This window comes from Adiantum capillus-veneris, chromosome 26, assembly GCF_014529385.1.
Source record: "Adiantum capillus-veneris isolate H3 chromosome 26, ASM1452938v2, whole genome shotgun sequence".
Classification (NCBI taxonomy): domain Eukaryota; kingdom Viridiplantae; phylum Streptophyta; class Polypodiopsida; order Polypodiales; family Pteridaceae; genus Adiantum; species Adiantum capillus-veneris.
The window spans coordinates 47,469,626-47,491,715 of NC_140956.1; the positions used below are offsets into that span (position 1 = coordinate 47,469,626).

A 22,090-nucleotide genomic window follows, 5' to 3' on the forward strand; every position below is an offset into this window, starting at 1 on the left:
AGGATTTACCCTTCGAGGAGCTTCCACAAGGCTGGTTACAGGAAGAGAATGCTGATTTTCACATAGATCAGACCATGGCCCATGATGTTTCAAAGCTGCAAGAAGTGGCTCAGTCTTCATCCTCTAATGCACCCTCGATAGCAACACCTCCGGACCCTGACAACCCTCAGCACATCCTCCTAGAGTCTCTTGGTTATGGGATCATCCCGTGCTACTCGATCAGGTAGTCTCATTTATGAACTCCTTTAAATATGTTTTTGTCTCGTCTTACAAGGATTTGGAAGGAATACCACCAGAACTGGGTGTCCATACTATCCCTCCAATTGGTTATGGGATCATCCCGTGCTACTCGATCAGGTAGTCTCATTTATGAACTCCTTTAAATATGTTTTTGTCTCGTCTTACAAGGATTTGGAAGGAATACCACCAGAACTGGGTGTCCATACTATCCCTCCAATTGAAGGGGCTAAGCCAGTCAGAGGCCGGGTCTACAAGATCAACCCAAGTATGCCGAAGTTGTCAAGAAAGAGTTAGAAAAGAGGCAAGAAGCAAGGATCATTGTGCCAGTGGAGCACTTCGAGCGGCTATCACCCATGGTCATCGCCCCTAAATAGCAATCAAATAAAATCCGTGTGTGCATTGACTACGCGTGTTGAACAAGGTAACTATCCCAGATGGTTTCCCCACCCCCTTCACTGAGCGTGTGATTGAAGATATGGCAGGGCATGTACTATACAGTTTCATGGATGGCTTCAGTGGTTACAATTAGTTAGGCATCCATCCGGGCAATCAGATCAAAACGGCTTTTGTGACTCCATGGAGCATTTTCTATTACACCAGAATGTCTTTTGGGCTAAAAAACGATCCGCCCTCTTTCAATCAAACAGTGTACCTAATCTTTTGTCCTTTGCTTTACGGATTATCTTTGCATCTTCATGGATGATTTTTCAACCTTCTCGGGTGCTCAATGTTTGACAGCAATGGAAAATCTATAGGAACACCTCACCCATCTCTCAGCCGTCTTCCTCAGGTGCAGGGAGGCATGGTTGAAGCTGAATCCAAATGTCACTTTTTGGTCACTGAAGGTACATTGCTAGGCCATGTGGTATCTGCTAAAGGCTTAGCGGGAGACCCAGAGAAGATAGTAGCTATATTGAGGTTGCCTCCTCCCATCAATCCTAAAGGTGTTCAAAGCTTTGTAGGCCATACAGGGTATCATCGCCGATTCATTAGGATGTATGCCGATGTTGCCCAACCCCTAACCCATTTGACCAGTGCTGATGTACCATTTCAATGGTCCGCAGCTGAATCTCAAGCCTTTTCTTACCTGAAAAAGCGCCTGACTGAAGCTCCAATTTCGGTAGCCCCTGATTGGTCTCTAACTTTCCATGTACATACTGATGCTAGTCAGACAGCTATGGGAGTTGTCCTCACTCAACCTAGCAAGGAATTTAATCTTGATCATCCGGTTTATTATGCAAGCAGGTTGGTCACGAAAGCTGAGCCCAATTACAACACTACCGAGAGGGAAGGTTTGGCCATTGTTTATGCTCTTCAAAAAATTCGGCATTATTTATTAGGGGTTCACTTCACAGTTATTATTGATCATCATGCTCTTCGTTACCTGTTAAATAAGCCACAAGTTGCAGGCAGGGTCTGGCGATGGCTCCTTCTGTTCCAAGAGTTTGATTTTGAAGTGGTACTCCGTCCTGGCAAACGCCATGTCATGGCCGACCATCTCTCTCGCTTCCAATTAGGTGAGGAAGCTACAGATATTGAGGATGACTTTCCAGATAGCAGTTTATTTCAAATCGATACAACTCCAGAGTGGTACAGTGATGTTCTATACTTGTTATCCCACTGGTAGGTTTCCAGAAAATACTTCTCCATTGTAGAAACGCAGGTTACCGTTCAAATCTCGACCATTCATTTTGATCGACGGTCATCTCTATAAGGCTGGACCTGATGGTGTTCTGAGTCGGTGTGTCTCTTCGCATGAAGTGGAGTCTATTTTAGAGGATGCCCACAATGGTCCCTGTGGTGGCCATTATCCTGGTCACGTTACAGCCCAGAAAATCCTACAGAGTGGCTTATGGTGGCCCTATGCATTTCGAGATGCCATTGCTCATGTGAAGGTATGTGATGTATGCCAATGATGTGCACCTAAACCTAGTAAGCAATCAAACCGTCCCTTACAGGTATCCATGGCATGGTTGCCATTTGAAAGATGGGGTTTGGACTTTGTGGGTCCAATTTCTCCGCCATCCCAACCAAGTAATCGGAAGTATTTACTTGTGGCTACAGATTATGCCACTAAATGGGCGGAGGTTTTAGCTACGATTGATTGCACTAGCTCTACAGTAGCAAAGTTCTTGTACCTATTCCCCTCTTCCGCCCACATTCCCACCCATAGATACCCCGCTTCCAGCTGTCAACAAGCCCTCCCCTCGTACCAAGCAAGAATCCTCATCTCTACTCTCAAATATTGATGAAGCTTTCTTAGAAGCAGTAGCCAACCTACAACAGATTAAGGTGCCTAAGAAACCACTTGTAGAAAAAGAAAAGCTTACAGCAAAGACAATCTCGAAGAGCACCTTCCAACAAGTGTCGCTCTATGACATGCTGCAGCTAGATGCGAGTTTTAGAAGTGACACCCTTGCAGTTATTCAATCACTATACCCCGGAGCAAGTCCTAGTGGCGGACACCTCCCAGTGCAACCATTAGAGTCTTATATGATATCCTATCATGTTGCTCCCCTCACAGATTATAGAAGCCCTCATCTCACCGTGTCCACCTTGGGGCAGCAATTCTCAGGAGTAATTGTGGATGGTGGATCTGGCATCAATATGATGCCTAAGTTCACTATGTTGGGCCTTGGCTTTAGGCCTACAGCCTACTCATCCTGCCCCCTTCACAGTAACATTGGCCGACCAGAGGACAGTATACCCTGTGGGCATAGTGGAAAAGGTGCCTCTGCAGGTACAAGATTTCACCTTTAGTTTGAATTTTGTTGTGGTTCGTTTTCCACGGGTTGAGGGAGGATTTACCCTACTCATTGGTAGACCATGGTTGCGGCACACTAAAGCACTGCATGATTGGGGAAATGACTCAATGTGGATACATACTCTTGGCTCCCCAATGAAACCCATTAAACTTGAAGGAGGTGTCGATACAATGGTGCACTATAATTCCTTGTCAATAAAATCCAATCCTGAACTAAATCAGCCTACTTTACCTGACGGGTCAGAAGAAGATTTGTTGGACACTGGTTGGAAGCTACCAAGTCTATGCCTTGTTATGGGGTCTCTATTCAATCTTTGCCGAAGGATGCAGTAGGTGTGGAGGTCACAGAGTCTGATGAACTACCCTTCAACAAGCTTGCGCAAAGCTTGGAACAAGCAGATAGGTATATTTGGACATTCTTCAGTTTTTGCTGTTGTTTTTGCCTTCTGACAATCTATTCCTCGATGGCCTTCCCTCACCCCTCTTCACCCGCTACCCACCCCTCTCTCTCTCGTCCCTGCCCACCCCCTACACCCTAACCTCGCCCCTACCCACCCCCTCTCTCTCCCTCACCCCTACCTACCCTACCCTCGCCTCTACCCACTCCCTCTCTCTCCCTCGCCCCTACCTACCCTACCCTTGCCCCTACCCACCCCCTACACTTTACCCTCGTCCCTACCCACCCCTCTCTCTCCCTCACCCTCCCTACCCTACCCTCGTCCCTATCCTTTCCCCCTCGCCCCTACCCTCCCTAGCCTTGTCCCTACCCTCCCTAGAGTAGCCCCTACCCCCAAAACCTTCACTGCAACCCCTTAACCCTACCCCCTTCCCTCCCTCCGTTGTTCCTTGGGTATAGCTATGCAGATTTTTCGGATTTTTGTTATCAAAAATTGCCGCTGAAACTCTAGCACTGTGCTTCACGGCATGAAGATTTATGAATGAGACATCTCTAGTGTCCCGCTTTCTCCTCTAGGTAGATTTGCAATGTTGCCTTCTCCTCTGGGACGAACACTCTTGGTAGCCACGGGACAACCCTCCTCATCTTTCTACTGCAATTACCCTAGCTTTTGTGACTTCCAGGGATTTTGTTTAGACTTGCAATTTCTTGCCTTCTGTACAATTGATCTCATTGTGGCAGAGTTCATCATATTCTACATTGGTCTCTTCCTCCTCGAAATTCAGTATCTTCGTTCGACCTCAACCTCTTCAATCGAATTAAGCTGCATTTTCCTGCTAGTTTCGTTGTTCGATCTAGTTTCAGCGTTTGTCTCACTGAGACTATGAGTGGTTTTGTGGCGGGCAACCTGTAGTAGGGCTACAATGTCACTGGCACATGACAAGCAGTTAGTTGCAGTTGGGCTAGAGTTCACACTGGACGGACTCTCGCCTGGCCAGTGACACGTGGCAAGTCATACGGATGGTGGTCCAATGGACACCGTGGCCAGACCACCACCTCAGTTTGGAGATAGGCTTAGCTGGATTGGGATGTCCATTGTCTGCCAGCCATCGGTGGCCCTTTAGGAGATAAATATGTGTGGTTGGTTCTAGTTGGGGGACCAGCATCATCCACTTTGTATGGTCTAGCATCTAGTCTCGAGTCCTGAGTCTAGAGTTCTGCTTGACACTGGCACTCTCCCTACGCATTGGAGCCTCGACACCCCCATTGTACCTTGAGTCTTGAGCTTCCAGCCAGAGTTGTATGGTTCTTTGAGCTTGTCGAGTTCCATTGAGTTGAGTCTGCAGTTGTGTTTTGAGTCGTGTCGTGTCTTGAGTCATATTCCACTTCTGTGTTAGAGTCATGTTCCTGTGTGATGTTTCTTCTGTTGGAGTGAGGTTTCATGGATACTTCACTGAGGAGCACCCTCTAATTCATTCCTACTCATGTCCATCATCTAACCGGAACAATGATGTTCAAGCCTCAGTTCCTCATGTCACCCATCCTTTGTCGCATCAAGTTGCTGCTAGTTATGCTGACCTTGCTGTGAAAGGACCTGATATTGGTGCATTTTTAAGGGAGTTGAGGAGTTAAGAGTGTGTTATTCTTTATATGTTAGGCCTAGTAAAACCCGCTACATCTCAACGAATTGCAACTGATGCCAAAAATTAAGAATTTTCAGCATCCTGATATAAATAAGGTATCTTCAAGGTCAACTTTTCCCTCCCATGTGTCAAGATCCGCAACAGGAGCACAAAGTGTCTACCCGCAGGAGCTCGACAACAAGATTCCGTTTTTCTAAATTCTAGCTGCAATTCTGGCCCTTAAATTAGTCATGTTAGTGCGTATCAAGAAATCCGCAAGTTGCTGGAGCAAAACCTTTTTTCAAAAGAGTAATTCGCCATACAGAGTGTCCTACCAGTCTTGTTCTGCAATATTGATCACAATTTCCAGCATCATCACATGCAACACCCAATCTGCAAAATGTGGGGCAGAATCTTTTTTAAAAGAGTAATTCACCACACAGAGTAGCCTGCTCAATCTGATTTGCAATATTGATCAGAATTTCTAGTATTATTTGATGCAATGCTTAATTTACAAAATTGCAAAAAAAGTATTGCTGCTTTTGTAACACGCAACACAAGGTACGTCCCTTCTTAGGTTGCACAATTGAAATCAGAACCATGTGAGGACAAGAAAAGGACCACCATCATCTATGCATGCAAAAGTTGAAACATTATCCTTTTCATGTATCAGTATTACCCACATTGAACAAAACAAGGAAAAGAGAGGTTCAAAGTACAAACATGTCAAATCACAAAACCAATACCATTTAAGGCGAATCGTTTTTGCAAGCATGTGAAGTTAGAAGGCTGAGGTATCTTTTCCTTTAGCCTGCCAATTACCACCTTCCAGCTCAAGAACGTGGGATGTCACCAACTACTCACTTTCAACAATAATCAATAGTATAATGGCTTCAATCCATCTAGGTAAGGTGAATGGTTTGCAATCACATCTAAAATGCTCACATAGAAGTAGTCCGGCTGCATATGCCAACTATTAGAGCAATCTGTCCAATCTCTAAGACCAGGTGTCTTTTCTAATCCAATCCAAAGCTCGAAAATACTGTCTTTTGAAATTTGCAAACTTTTTGCCCACTCAACTGCTTGGCAAACCTTGCCATTATCATTTGAATTTCCGTAAAACTCGTTTGGCTACAAAGTAATGGGCATTGTGGTCGAGTGTATCGCTATTGCTCTCTTGATTTTCTTATCAATTATCATGGCATCTATGCACGGAAAAGATGGAGATATGAACCACAAGAATATAATATCACGCACATCAAGTGAAGGAACTTTGTTTCCTGAAACAAGCCAGCTTGGCATACCTTTATAGTCTATATTAATTTTCTTTGTACTAATGATGCTACTTACCACCACATTAAAGCGCCCATAAGCATTTATGTAGCTCATAATCATCATTTTCACACATTTTCCTACTACACTTGGTCCAAAGAGTGCCTTGTTCTTAATTATGTGTCCGCATATTTGAGAAACAGTCTCAAATCCAGATTTTTCCCCTTTGCTTTCCATCACAATTGGCCATAGAAAACTTCCCACCAACTCAGAAGTTGGCATTATAACATTCCCTTCACTTGTCCTGTTAGGTGCAGCGGAATGATTGTTTGCGCTTTGCTCGAGATGAGTGCTCCGAACTGTGCTCAAGGTTCCTTTTGTTCTTATGGAAGGTAGAGCCTTCCGTTCTTAATGAGAGAATGCTATGATCACAAACAAAGTGAATGGACACTGTTCATGCAAGTGTATGAGACTGAGAGATAGAGAGGAAGAGAGATACGACACCAGAGACGTTGTAAAACCCTCCTCCGAAGGCCCCACTCTCGTCAACGAGAGTCGTCTACTTATGATTGCACAAAGTGGTACAATGACGATGCAATGGACTGATGCAACTTGGGACTATGCCGGTGACGACAACGGGGATGACGACGACGACTCTAGGGCTGAAATCTGCGGCCTTCTATCTGCTGTCCATAAAAACGATATGGCTGAAAATCTGGGACTGTTTTGGGTGGCTGAAAACTGCTGTTTTGGCTACGTTTTTTATGGCTGAAAATGACGATCTTCTGCAAGTGTTTCGGGCTGAATCTGATGCTTTCCTAATGGCTGAAAACGCTGGTCCATCTACTGCAACAAGGGCTGAAAATGGAAAACGCTGGGGCTGCCTGTAGCATTAGTAAAAACGCTGGCCTATCTGGTACTGTGGCGATGAAGGAAAACTGAAAACGCTAGGGATCTAGCACTGCTGGCGAGGACTGCAAGGCTGAAATCGCCAAGGCTTGAGGGAGATGAGGATGGAGACCAAAAACGCTAGTTGATGGGAGAGGAAACGCCAAGGCTATGGTGTCATTGATGGTTCTTGCTGAGAAGGTGTCTGTTGAGCGGGAAGCTCCTGCTGCATCTTCTGCCATTTAGTGCTAACTTGGGTTTGCTTATATGCAAACTTAGTAAAATTGCCCTACCTACTTTTGTTGGGAAGTCACTTAAAAATAATAAGTGAAAAATGTCAAAAATAGGGAAAATAGGCTAAATGCACTGGAAAATTCCCTTAACTGATTCTAATGGATTCTGATGGGAATTCTGATGATCATGCTGTGTGCAACCAGAGGATATGCATCTACACTAAGTGACTGGGCATGCACGGTCTACGAATAGACTCACAAAAGTGCCAGATCACTTCTAATCTAGACTGACTGGACTGACTCAACCCTGATCATGATGTAGCTTGTCCAAGGACACATAGGGTTGGATGTGTCACGTGACATCCCCTCCTTTTCAAAGTGAGGTACTGGTACCGAACTGTATGGCGTCGAGGGAGATCGCCAATAGCATCCGGAATCCTGGAAGAGACTCTTCGCCGGCCCACTCTGATGTGTGGGTCGTGCAATACTTGGAACTTCATAAATGTCTGCAAAGTCTTCTTCTTTGGGCTGCGCCGAAAGCGACACAAAATCCCATGTGGCTCCTTCAATGCTTCAACTTCGTCGAGAGTCATGCTTCTTTCTTCTTCAAGAATCTCCATCGCTGAAAATTCATGAAACCATTTCCAACACAAAACCATGAACATACCCATTCCATGTAAAGTGAAGGGAAAAAATCTTGTCTTCCTCAAAGACTGTGCATGCAATGTAGATAAACCAATAGACGAAGTGCCAAACTGTTCACCACATACACGCAAACAATGAGATCGAATCTTTCTTTCTTCTTTGTTCTAAAGCAATCAACTATGGCAATTCACAATGGAAATACCCATGCTTAGTGCTCATACTTTCATGTGCTCGTTCTACGAATGTGTCATGCCAAGGAAGAGACATGGAATGTGACTTCCTTGAATGCATACTTTTCAGCTTTTCATGAATAATCCGCATACATTCGTGCTCATTCATGAATGAAACGTGCTCAACGTACTGTCATGCCTAGGAAAAGGGATCACATAAATACACTAATGAAAATACAGGAAACGATCACGAATGAAACACTCGAACAATATGTGCGTATCAATCATGCGAACACATAACACTTTCTATAATGGTTCTTTGGAGCTAAGCACGAGAGCCAAGATCGATCATTCGTGATTGATCGAATCTGCAACGAGGTTAGCTTCGCTAGAAAAAGCATCAACTAACACATCACCCTTGTAAACAATCACATCTTCTTCATGCAAGTCATCATGCTTGTGAGAAATCACATCGTGATCATGCAAATCATCATGCTTGTCTTTATCACCCAAATCATCATGCTTATCATTGTCAATCAAATCATCATGCTACTCACAATCATGCAAATCTTATGTGTCATGCTTTGGAGAAAAAGAGACTGAAAGAGTCTCCTCCTGAATCCTTTCAATCTTGTCCTGCATATTAGCAATGAGAGATGGAGAATGAACAATGTCCTCTCCATGAATGACAATGGGAGAATCACTTTTGGCATTGAGAGTGAAAGTGTTAGCCTCCCAATCAATGAGAGGGTTATTATCACAAAACCATCGAATGCCCAAAATCATCTCACATCCTGAGAGAGGAGAGACAACAAATCTTCTAGTGAAGGCAGCTTGTTGAATTGCAAACAACACATCAAGGCACTCCTCCGTTATGAGAGCGTCCATACCGGGAATAAAACCAGAGACCTCGATAGGAGATCTCTGACTAACTTCGAGGCGGGCTCTCTCAACAAGAGAGGGACTGATCACATCATACATACTACCTGGGTCAAACAATATGACAAAACGCTGCCCCGACGTACGACCATAACATTTAATGAGAGAATCATCAATGGGAGGGTCATGAGAAACTTGGGGCACACTCGTGTTATCATTAAATTGCATTGACAGAGGAAGTGGGTTCTGTGGATTCTTTAGATTCATTCGATTCAAACTTAGGACAGGTTCTTTTTATGTGACCCTTAATGTGACAATGAAAACAACGACCTTCCTTAGAATAGGTGCTTTGCTCTTCCGATGTGATGTATCCTCCTACAATTTTTGTGCTACCTTTTCATCTGGAGTAAGCTTAGGTTTAGTAATTGTGTTAGCCTTACCCTTAGATTCATTGGAAGAATTTTTTTCTGAGAGACTGTTAAAAGAGTGGTTAGAAGAGTTACCATTCTTACCGTTCTGAGGGTTCTGAGAAGTCTGCGAGGTACTTGTGGAAGTCTTGTTCTCCTTAGGCTTTCCCTTGTTGTGCTTCATCTCCTATGCGAGAGCAATCGCTACCGCCTTGTTGAGATCGAGTGGATCGAGCACCTCGACATTGTACTTGATATACTCGTCCAATCCAAAAAGAAATGCCTCTTTGCTTTTATCATCCGACTTGCGTAATTGGGTACCTAGCTGCAAAACATGATTAGAAAAAGACATAACTGGCATACCATTTTGCTTGAGAGCGCGCCAATTGTCCTTCAATCGTGCGAGGTACTGAGGTGGCATAAACCGCGCCTTGAGCTTGTCTTGGAAATCAGTCCAATTGAAGGAAAGGGGCGTGATTTCGTCGGCTTCCTCTAGGTGCGCGGCTAGTTGTGCCTCTTGCCATGCGGGGTACCAATTGATGGCATCACCGGCAAGGTACATAGCTGCCGTCAAAACCTTGCGATTTCCTGTCTTCTTAGTTGTCGCAAAATAAGCATTAAATTGATGCAACCAAGAATGAATAACCGTAGCATCCATCTTACCGTCATACTTACTGAAAGTCAACTTCTCTATGACTGGATGGTTGGAATCCGCATCGTGGCTTGCACGACTTGAGGAACTCCCACGATCTTTGGGTGGTTCGGTCTTCGAGACTAGCACTTGTCGAAGCAATTCTTGAGTGCGTAGCTCTCTTTGAGCTGCACGCTCGGTCTCCCTTTCTGCTTTTCGTTCATTTCTTTCATCGCGCTCGCGTTCGAAAGCAAGGCGATTGGTTTCTTGTTGTGCCAACGCAACTCGATTCGCTTCTTGTTGTTGTATTGCATTTCTTTCATTTCGTTCTTGTTGTGCCAGCATCAAGTCCATCATTGACTTGACCATCATCTCCATAGGAGTTAGTACAACTCGTGGCATAGATGGCGAAGGGGGAGGGTCGAAAAAATCTCCTGGTGGGGAAAAATCTTCACCGCCTCTCTCATGCTCATCACCTGTATGCGAAGTATCCAATCCGTTTCGGGCGACGACCATGCACTATGATCTTTGGTTCTTAAGTTCACTAGGAACTTGGGTTCTTGAGAGTCTTGGGTTCTTGGGTTCTTGGGTTCTTGAGGATCTTGAAGTTCTTGAGGTTCTTGAGGTTTTCTTTCGCTTGCAAACCGTGTTTGAGAAGGATCTTCTCTTCACCCGAGTTCTACTCCTTTCTGCGGGCGCACCCCTTGGCGGCCTTGCGCTCACACCAAGGTTTCTTTTTTCCACCTCACGTCGATTAGCCGGCCACTAAGTGCACGGTCCGCTCTGAATGAGTGAAAAGATACACAAGGGGAGGCTGAACAAGCCCTTCTTTCTTGGGATTCCTGTCACTCTTCAAAAAAACACGATTAGGAATCAACACGGCCAAGCGAACTTGGGTTCGTGCGACCGCAACAAGCAAAAAAAATTCTTGTGATTCTTGTGGTTCTTTCCTTGAGTGATACAGAACATTGCCAAAGCTCTGATACCAATATTAGGTGCAGCGGAATGATTGTTTGCGCTTTGCTCAAGATGAGTACTCCGAACTGTACTCAAGGTTCCTTTTGTTCTTATGGAAGGTAGAGCCTTCCGTTCTTAATGAGAGAATGCTATGATCACAAACAAAGTGAATGAACACTGTGCGTGCAAGTGTATGAGACTGAGATAGAGAGAGAAGAGAGATACGACACCAGAGACGTTGTAAAACCCTCCTCCGAAGGCCCCACTCTCGTCGACGAGAGTGGTCTACTTATGATTGCACAAAGTGGTACAATGACGATGCAATGGACTGATGCAACTTGGGACTATGCCGGTGACAACGACGGGGATGACGACGACGACTCTAGGGCTGAAATCTGCGGCCTTCTATCTGCTGTCCATAAAAACGATATGGCTGCAAATCTGGGACTGTTTTGGGTGGCTGAAAACTGCTGTTTTGGCTGCGTTTTTTATGGCTGAAAATGACGATCTTCTACAAGTGTTTAGGGCTGAATCTGATGCTTTCCTAATGGCTGAAAACGCTGCTCCATCTGCTGCAACAAGGGCTGAAAATGGAAAACGCTGGGGCTGCCTGTAGCGTCAGTAAAAACGTTGGCCTATCTGGTACTGTGGCGATGAAGGAAAACTGAAAACGCTAGGGGTCTAGGACTGCTGGCGAGGACTGTAAGGCTGAAATCGCCAAGGCTTGAGGGAGATGAGGATGGAGACCAAAAACGCTAGCTGATGGGAGAGGAAACGCCAAGGCTATGGTGTCATTAATGGTTCTTGCTGAGAAGGTGCCTGTTGAGCGGGGAGCTCCTGCTGCCTCTTCTGCCATTTAGTGCTAACTTGGGTTTGCTTATATACAAACTTAGCAAAATTGCCCTACCTACTTTTGTTGGGAAGTCACTTAAAAATAATAAGTGAAAAATGTCAAAAATAGGGAAAATAGGCTAAATGCACTGGAAATTTCCCTTAACTGATTCTAATGGATTCTGATGGGAATTCTGATGATCATGCTGTGTGCAACCAGAGAATATGCATCTACACTAAGTGACTGGGCATGCACGGTCTACGAATAGACTCACAACAGTGCCAGATCACTTCTAATCTAGACTGACTGGACTGACTGAACCCTGATCATGCTGTAGCTTTTCCACGGACACATAGGGTTGGATGTGTCACGTGACATGTCCTCATGATATACATGTAATGCCATAGAATGCCAAATGGAAGCTTTCCACCACATGCCACAATCCAGCTCTCATAAGTAGTACTCCTCGGCGAATCAGGGTTGCTTTTATTTCTGGCAACTTCGATAATGCCAAAGGGATAGCACTACCAAGCACTCTACACTTCATTTGCTTAAAGGCGTGCATGCTTTTCTCAAACTCTCCAAGCCAAAGCTCCATAAAATACATATAATATCTTTTGCAAGAAAGCCAATTGCTATTTGTAGCTCGTACAATTCGTCATCTTGCAACTCAATTTTTCTCTTGAACAAAAGACTTTGAACGCTTTCAAGCTCTAATTTAGTCTCCACAATGTGGCACTTCATGGCCAAGGCCTCTAAGTAGATAGATCTGAGTCCAAACAGAATGGTCTGGCACAACCTATTCCACATGGGATCTGTCTTGAGAAGCATCAACAACTGAGAGAATGGATTTTTCTTTTCTTCGTCCAAAACATGTCTGTTGTCCACAATGCATATTACTTTGCATGTACCGAAAGAACATACCATACTCACATAAGTAAGTAGCATAGTTTTCAAGGCATGGAGGTCCTTCATAAGCTTTCCATTTGCATCGAAACATGATTTCTTGATAAATTCCAACATTGCTACATCTTGCATACCAACTACGGTCATTGCGACACTTTATGCCAAGCTTAAGAATGCATCATGACTGCCAGCCCGAATAAACAACATAGGCTCAGAATTTCTACGTAATCGTATGGCCAACTCTAGAGCTAAAATACTTAGACCACACCCTTTACACCCTGTAACATAAGTCCAGTTGGATCCAACAGATCCCAACTTCTTTGAAGAGGTAGCTTGGATTGAGCCTTGACTTGTTGAGATTTGAGACACATTCTCTTGGTAAGAAGCATCCGACAATAATCGTTTCATGCCAAGAAATTGAGACAATTTATACATCTCTTTGGCTCGCACCACAAAAGTAAAAGACGATGTCTTGTTTGGTTTGGGTTCCTTTCCAATCCCCGAGTAAATGCATGAAACATGCAACTTTAATTTGAAACCCTCCTCTATCATCGTAAACTTTAGCACATCCACTTTCAATAACAAATCTTGATAATGGACAGATTCCTCAAACGCCCTTATTACCATGCGTACATCAGACATACAACTGAAGAACTAACTCCATAAGTTAGCATGCCCTTTTTCTCCTCCTTGAAAACCATATATCTGTCTATTTAGAATGTCCCCTTTTGGAGCCATCAAAGCATCTTACTGAGCTGCATTTGCTATATCATCCGTTTTCTTTCGTGCTACATCAACTTGTGGTGCTCTATCTTGTATCTCCTTTTGTTTTTTGTCGGTGAAATCCACAATTTCTATGCATTTTTGATCCATTGATTGTGGAAAAAGACCATGTTCCTCACCATCAGATTTCTTGCCTATTAGACAACAATGAACAACCTGAAGTTTAATTTATATTTCTGCAAGGGAATGAAGGGCTTCAATGTCTGCCTTACCTTTATTCGCTTATGATAAATAATCGAGCCAGGTTTTGGTGGAGGCATTGGTGTGGGTCCAATCATCCTCTCTAGCTCCTCCTTTCCTTGAACTTCATAATGTTTCAGTCTTTTAGTTTGAAAGGAGCTATCCATTTCAGCTTCTCCACTTCTCCTTTAAAAACAAAAGAGCTATGAGATTATAATCTGCAATGTGTTGTGTTCAGAGGTTGATAAAAATAAACATTTGTAACTGTAAATAACTTAGGACTTTAAGAAGATGTAATGCCCAGACTGCAAGGATTCTCTCCTACAAAGTGGACAAACTCACACGCGACTACACAAAATGGGTACGAAGGATGCAACTTCTCGCCCAATGGAAGGTCGTGAATGGCGCTAGCCCGCGACCTGCCTCAGGCAATCCAACTGAAGCAGCATGGATTGCGAATGATTTGCTTGCTCAAACGAAACTCCTCTTCCATTTGCAGGATACACAGGCCTTATTGGTAAGGGAATCTGATTCCGCACACTCCATTTGGAGCTTTCTTGAGCAGACCTACAAGCCCACAGATTGGGTAACTCAAGTTACTCTGTTGAAGAGGTTAATCAACTTCACCATGAATGAAGCGGATAGTGCCAAGACTTTCCTCCAAGCCTAGAGACTCCTAAAAGATAATTTAATTATCTCAGGATCTACCCTTGATGCAAATCAACAAGGGACCTTGTTGCTAGCAGCCTTGCCTGATTCTTGGTGCTCGTTTATCTCTACCCGGTCAGCAACAGACAATCTTTCCGTTACTCACTTGTATGGGCGCATATTGCAAGAGGAATTGTTGTGTCAAGCTGTTGTCTCCCTTTCAGAGAGTCTTTTGGGTAAAGCACAACATAAAAGGTTCCACTATTCTCAATCTCGAGCCTCTAGCCCTCCAAGTGATACGTTTGGATTTGTGTGGTCCTAAGGAACAACATCCATCACTGGGTCCAAATACTTCCTGACCTTCATTGATGACTACTCCCCATACACATGTTTTTTTTCTGAAGCAGAAGACAGAAGTACTCCCATATATCAAAATCTACAGTCCACTTGTCCACAACCAATCTGATAACAAAATCAATGTTCTCAGGTCGGTCTAATAATGGGAAGAGTACATCTCCAAAGCTTTTTCTTCGTATTGTGGAGAGCTCAGTATAGTGCAACAATTCACAACTGTCTATACACCGCAACAAAATGGGGTTGCAGAAAGAAAAAGTCACACCCTTGTGGAAGCTGCCCGGGCTATGCTCCTTGTAGCTGGCTTGGGTAAACATTTTTGGGAAGAAGCATGCTACCTACAGAATCGCACCTTTGCTAGTACAGCACACTCCCTATGAGTGCTCGTTCGGACAAAGCCCCCGCCTATGCCTTCATACCTGAGGAAAAGAGGTAGAAGCTTGATAATAAAGCCCTTGAATGCCTCTTCACGGGCTATGGCGAACAACATGACATTAAGGCATATAGCCTCTGGGATCCACAATGGTGTGTCTTTTTCTACAGTCGAAGTGTTGAATTCTTTGAGGAAGCACTACTCGCACATGAACCACCACCTAATTCTCTGGAGGGTACCATCCTCTCCACAAAACCCTTTCAAAGTTGGGGCTTTTACATCGTTACTTGGGACTGGAAGTTTACCTCAACATGAACCTATTGTCTTCTTTTCAACTAGATCTCAAATGAAATACTTCTTGAAATCAATGTGTCTTGTTCTTTCACTCTGTTTGTGTTTGCTTAGTCATAGACTTGTTGTCGCAATGTAAGGTGATGGTATAATGCATGCAAAGCCCCGTCTCTTCTAGGAATCGTCGAATCCAGATTCTTTCTTTAGTTGTTGCAAATAAGGCAACATACTCTGCTTCTATGGATGATTGTGCTACTAACTTCTGTAATTTGTTTTGCCAAGAGATTGCACCGCCATAACCAGAGGTTGATTGCTTGGTGTCAATGTCGCCCCCCAATCGCCATCCGACCATCCAAGTAGGGGAGGGTTGATGCTTGTTGTCTTTGAATACACCAAGATAAGATCCCTTGAATGGTTGATCATGGAAGTCTTAACTTTCCGCCAACAGAACATGGCTGGATGTTGCATGAAGCGTGATAGGTAGTTTGTAGGCTGACATATATCAGCTCAAGTGCCAGCAACAAGGTAACGGACTCCACCTACGGCATGGTTGTATGGTATATCTTTCATTGATGCTTCCTCTTCAACAACTACAGAGCCATTGAATCAGCCGAAGAGAAGTGGCAAGAGGTGTATCAATGCCACGGGGTCCCCGCACTGCGATCATATTGGACCTGTATACCCAAAATGTACTTCAAATCACACATGTCTATCATGCATGGAGAAGGCAGCTAAGAATTCTTGTTTTGCCGCTTGTATGGCTTTGAGGGAGCCGCTTCCAAGGATGATGTCATCTACATAAATAGCAACCAGGAGATAATAATCCTTGCCAACACGAAGATAGGCATTGGCATCAAGATACAAAGCGAACATAACCATGAGTCATCATAAAGTGATTAAATTTTTGGTACCACTAACATGGGGACTACTTTAAGCCATAAATAGCCTTTATTAATTGGCAAAATTTAGAAGGGTACTCCTTGGATTCATAGTACGGTGGTTGCTGCATGAATATCACCTCCTCCAAGTTTCTCTGTAGAAACGTTATTTTGACATCCATTTGATGCAAATAAAAGTTGTAGTCTAAAGCAATTGCAAGCAGAGTCTGAAGTAAAGTCATACACAAGACCCACGAAAATATCTTGCTCTAGTCGAGATCTTGAGTCTGACAGAAGCCTCGAGCCACTCATCGGGCTTTGCAGCGGTTGACAGAGCCATCGGGATTGTACTTTTTGCAGAGTAGCAACTTGCAAGTAACAGGTCTTCTAGTTGGGGGCAGATCTGCCAAAGTCCACGTTTGATTTTGCATTAAAGAGTTGGTCTCTGAGTCCATTGCTTCTTTCCAGTAATCAGCATCAGGCCCTTGAAGAGCCTCATTTACTGAATGTATCTCGTCTAGTGGTTCAAGAAGAGGTTGACAAGCATGGATAGCTGTGAGATACGCAAAGAGCTGACATGATTGGGGGTTATCATGAGTTGAATCCACTGCACTTGTCTCAAGAGAATGCTGGAGGGTTTCAGACGTTGGTGCAACACTTGTAGAGGGTAAGGAAGCGATAAAAGCCTGGTCAAATTACTGAATCAGTGCAAAATAAGCATGAGGCTGAGTGTCTGCATAAAGCTCAGAGAGTGAACGAGTTTTATGTGGTGGTGTAGTTGGAAAATCCTCAGAGACCAAGGGGTTGAATACACCAGACATGGAGGAGTCCTGCATAGTAGGAGATCCAAGTTCTGTGGACATTTCAAGAGCAGATTTAGATTGAGCTGGAGACATTAGAGTTGTCGAAGAGGTCTCTCTTTGTGGAAGAGTCAACTGTAGGTTCCGAGAATTGCGGGAAACCAGGAGGATGGTGGATCCGTGGCTTGTTGGGAATTGTTATGCAAAAGATTTTGCCAGCCTATGTACGTGAGGCCACCACCATGGTTGGATTTGGGTTCGAGGTATCTACCACCAGAAAGATGCATTGTTTTGCACACAACTTCATCTCTGCGTACTCTGTTTTAGTCTCCGTGTTTCCATCTTTCCGTGCACTTGCATTACCTACATGCTGTTTGTGTGTGATCAAGAGAGAGGGATAGGAGGGAGACGATATACCTACATGCTGTTTGTGTGTGATCAAGAGAGAGGGGGAAGGAGGAAGACGACATACCTGCATAGTACTTTGCATTACCTACATGCTGTTTTGTGTGTGATCAAGAGAAAGGGGAAGGAGCGAGACGACATACCTGCATAGTAGTGCAGAACCACCAGCTGTAGTCCTCTGCTTGACTCCAAGTCTTGTGAGGCGACTCCCCTCTGCTTATTAGCTTACGTCCAAGTCGTGATTTTTCTTATGCGCGTTTTTGACAGGTTTTATTACTGTTCTGCTTTTCTCTCGCGCGCTCTCTCTGTGTGTGTAGAGTATATTCCACACTTTGGCCCACCCTTGTCATATATGGGGTCGAAGTCATGTGGTCTACGACGCGCTTTATCGGCGGGGCGGGGTTTGGGCCGTTGTATCGATGCAGCAAGAGGGGGGGGGGGGGGGGGGGTGTGCAGGCTTTTATAGTACTGCGCTTACTATCATTTCAAGCAGGTGTGACAGGTGGGTTGGATAGGGAGTGCGAGTGTGGAGCGGGAGGTGGTGAGGTCGAGTTGCGATGCAATGGTGGGGACCCTATCTTTTTGCCCTGCAGAGATGGGGATCAACGGTGGATTCAATATCCACCGTATATCCCTCGACTTTCACCCGTGACGTTTATAGACGAGGTTGACCCACCTACCTAGCTCCTCTACCTTACTTTCTTTTCTCCTATGTACTTTTTGCCCAAAAGCTCGTGCGACAGGAAAAGTACTATCTAAGGCTGGGTTCAAACGGGGCCAGCCGGCGGAAATGCAAATGCTTTTGCTGTCTCCATGTGCCTTGTTCATACAGGGCGGAGGTAGTACTTGAAGTTCAAAATGGCGCGAAAGCACAGCATCTCACGAGCAGTAGCCTGTTGGTTTTGCCATTGGTTGCAGGGACTGTGTTTTGAGCTCAATCTATATTGCCCGTGTTTTGCACTGATAAAGATAGTGGCATTTTTGTCTTCCGGGGGGGGGGGGGGGGGGGGTGTCGCCCGACTTTGGGTGGGTCCGAAAATGGAATACCTTTTTGTTGCCCAATGTGCGTACACCAGCAGGGACCCTCGCACTTGCCCCTCTCTCTTCCACCAGCCCATCTGAATCAAGCTTAAACGTGCAATCTTATGTATTGTAAAACTAAAGAAGTTTAGATCTAAAGACCTACACAAGTGAGGACTCTCCTCTCTCGTGTATTAAGTTTTGTTTAGAAGAGCTAGAGAAAAACAAGAGAAATCTTTATAGGCTAGCGTATTGCTAATTTTAGCTTTTCGTGCTTTTCAACGTTTTTAAAAAGCAAATATGCTTTTTATAATGACCTAAACACAAAAATATTAATTTTAGTCTCCGTTGGATCTTAAAATGATCATCCGGAGCAAAAACGGGACCAGAAGGGATTTTTACGATAAATATTTTTATAAAAAGCGATATCGTAAATACACCGGGCAGTAGGAGAAAGTCATAATTATGTCGGGACATTACGGTGTGGCATAGTCTAGCTACGGTTTCCATTAGTTGGCCAGATACTGTTCAATTGACCAATTTTGCTGTAAAAATTGAATGGTAAGTGGGAGAGTTGACCACCAAAAGCAAAGGCATGTTTTTAGCAAAGTCAACAAAAGCTTGTAGCTATTCCTGGCTCTAAAACTAGTGCTAGTTTTCTGCTTGGGACTCACTCCAGCCAGCTGTAGAGCCTATAAATTCACCTGCAAGCCTCAGTTTTTAGTGTTGTCTGTTGTGTCTACTACCGCAAGGCTATACGTATCTACTGTACGGAGTGGTGCAAGCTCTTCATCACCATCTCCATAAGCTCTTCTCTCTCTCGAGGAGAAAAAGAAGAAGAAGAAGAAGGATACTCTTTCTCTACTTGCTTATTATCTTCTCTCTCGTTTCACGGTGTATGCGCTCTCCGGAAGCTTTCGTGGCGGATACCTCTACGTAGCTCTCATCACCGCTCTCTTGTGGCAAAGCAAGAAGCTTTTTGACAACCCCTAATCGACTCTGAAGCACGGTGAGAAGCTCTAAACTCCATAGCCATCATCTCTCTCTCTCTCTCTCTCTCTCTCTCTCTCTCTCTCTCTCTGTGTGTGTGTGTGTGTGTGTGTGTGTGTGTGTGTGTGTGTGTGTGTCGTTTTTCTGTGTAGTCACCCTCTCAGTGATTTTTGTGTGTGTGTGTGTGTGTGTGTGTGTGTGTGTGTGTGTCGTTTTTCTGTGTAGTCACCCTCTCGATGATTTTCTTTTTGCATACAAGTGCATGTATGGATCAACCGAGTACGTACGAAGTTGTCCCATGATTATTTCATCATGTTTAACATGCTCATTTATGCACATGATGCGTTTATGGTTACGTGAGTGCATAAAAAGTGCTTTTTGTTTCACGTCATAGAGGCAGTAGGAACACTGTTTTGGTCATAAATCAGAAACCTCTATGAATCATCCCGAACCCTTTATACAGAGATTAAAAACATCATTTAGAACCATTTCTCTCTTTGGTGTCATATGAAAAACATGCATGAGCTAAGAGATATGGTCAAAAAACAGTTTACTGCCCACTGCACAACCAATTTTTTTGACTCCAGGCTCCTTGGAGAACCACTACATACATTCACCGGATAGGCAAACCCACTTAACCAATTGAAAAGCTTGATGAAACTTGATGATAATGAATTTAGGTCTCCGTTATCACCTCGGGAATGCGAGTTATTAATCGTTCTATAATCGGTTTTACCTACACTTGTAGGGGGGTACCATATGACGCCGTGAGTTAACCGAGCTGTTTTTATATGTTTTAAGGTTTTTTTTGGTGAGTAGATTTCAACTATTAGATGACCATAAACTTATGTGAGAGTATATGGTTAAATATCCCAAACCGTATAGACAGATATGATTAAAGTGGCTTTTTTTGGGATTATCGTTTGTTGTGTGAGTACCATATAGGTGAAGTGATGTGATAGAATGATAGTCTATATTATAGTGTTGAGCTTGATGCATTGGTTTGAGGTCAGATACTTTCATTTGTATGTTTTGCATACTCCCGAAAATGATAAAATTTTGTTTTTTGTATATGTGTGAAATTATGGTTTATGGTTGACCTAAAGGTCAGACCTGTCTTGCACCATGTTTATGGTGATGGAATGTTATCATATGATGTATGGGAATTCATGGATTCATGTGGATGCCTCATATGCATGGTTATGATTGCTTTCCACCTTCCTAGGTCAAAACTAGCTCTATGTGCTAGGGAGGTGAAGTGCAGATGTGATGCATCAACTTTGCATGGTTGGATGTTGTCAAAATTGGATTTTCATATCATGATTAGTTGTTGGTCGCAATTTTTTTATGCATGAAAGAATCAAGTCTTAAGAGTCATATGTGTGTGGACTCCGATTGATTGCAGAGGTTATGGCAAACTCCAAGTGTGGGAGTTGGTTCAGTGAGATTATGATTCATGGTTAAGGGCTGAGATTACCTTATGGATTATGGTTGATATTCTATGGTGTAAGCCATTGTGGCTCATGGTTTTTTTTTTTTGGATATGGTTATGCTGTCGAATTTTTTGCAACCATGTTATGTTCTAAAATGGTTATGCAGGATTGGTCGTGCCTCACCCGAGTTGGGTGGAGTGCTCACCCATGTGAAGTGATTGGATTATGGTTTATGGTTTTGGGATTGGATCATGAAGTGATTTGGATGGTTTATGACAGACGTGTAAGGGTAGAGACCCTGTACAGTTTAACTGCTTGGAAAAGATTGTTTGTGCATATGGGAAGTGCTATTGTGATTGGACTCATGTGTTATGTTTCTCATGGCAGCGTCGCTACAAGACTAGCATCACCTACATCGCTTAGTCTTAGACTAAAGGGTCTTTGACCTGGGGCTTTGCTGGATTGGGGGTGTTGCCTAGGTCTTCTTCTTTTTGTTGGGCTCATCTACACAGTTAGTGCGTCGGGGGTTGAATGACCTACATGGCTAACCCATCGGAGATTTTTCCTTGGCTTTGCCTAAACACCCGGTGCTAGGCATCGAAGAGACATGGCGCCTAAACTGGTATGGTTGGTGTTGATACCCTATCACCTACTAGTACTTGGGATCCTTTCAGAGCTTGGGTTCATGGAGGGAGGCGAAGCGGCCTCAACATATGTCTGGCTCAGGTAAGTTGGAGATATTCTAGCTCGCTCTCGACGAAGTGAAATTCTCTTTGTCCGTAGTAGAGCGCAAGTGGATGGATGGACCGGTCGATCCCTACATAGGGTTCAGTGCTCTGCTAGTTATTTTGTCGTAAACTTTTTGATGTTATGGTATACCCAAATTTTGTCATTGCATTAATACATGGTTGCTTTAGATGGGCATTTAAAGATTCTCTGTTGTCATCTTCTCATGTCTCTGTGCACTCTATTTCACCCTCCACTATATTCTCTCTCTCTCTCTCTCTCTCTCTCTCTCTCTCTCTCTCTCTCTCTCTCTCTCTCTCTCTCTCTCGCTCTCTCTCTCTCTCTTCCCGCAACGTAGTGTACACA

The 22,090-nt window shown here is 44.0% G+C and overlaps 1 long non-coding RNA gene across 1 annotated transcript; it reads right to left on the minus strand.

Moving 5' to 3' along the window:
* Positions 1-13,119: 13,119 nt before the first annotated feature.
* LOC147423381 (uncharacterized) lies at positions 13,120-17,818 on the minus strand. Its single transcript, XR_015186615.1, has 3 exons — positions 17,699-17,818; positions 13,839-13,992; positions 13,120-13,760 (listed from the first exon to the last, which is right to left on the minus strand). It is a non-coding gene; the product is annotated as an uncharacterized LOC147423381 (long non-coding RNA).
* Between the last annotated feature and the right edge of the window lie 4,272 nt (positions 17,819-22,090).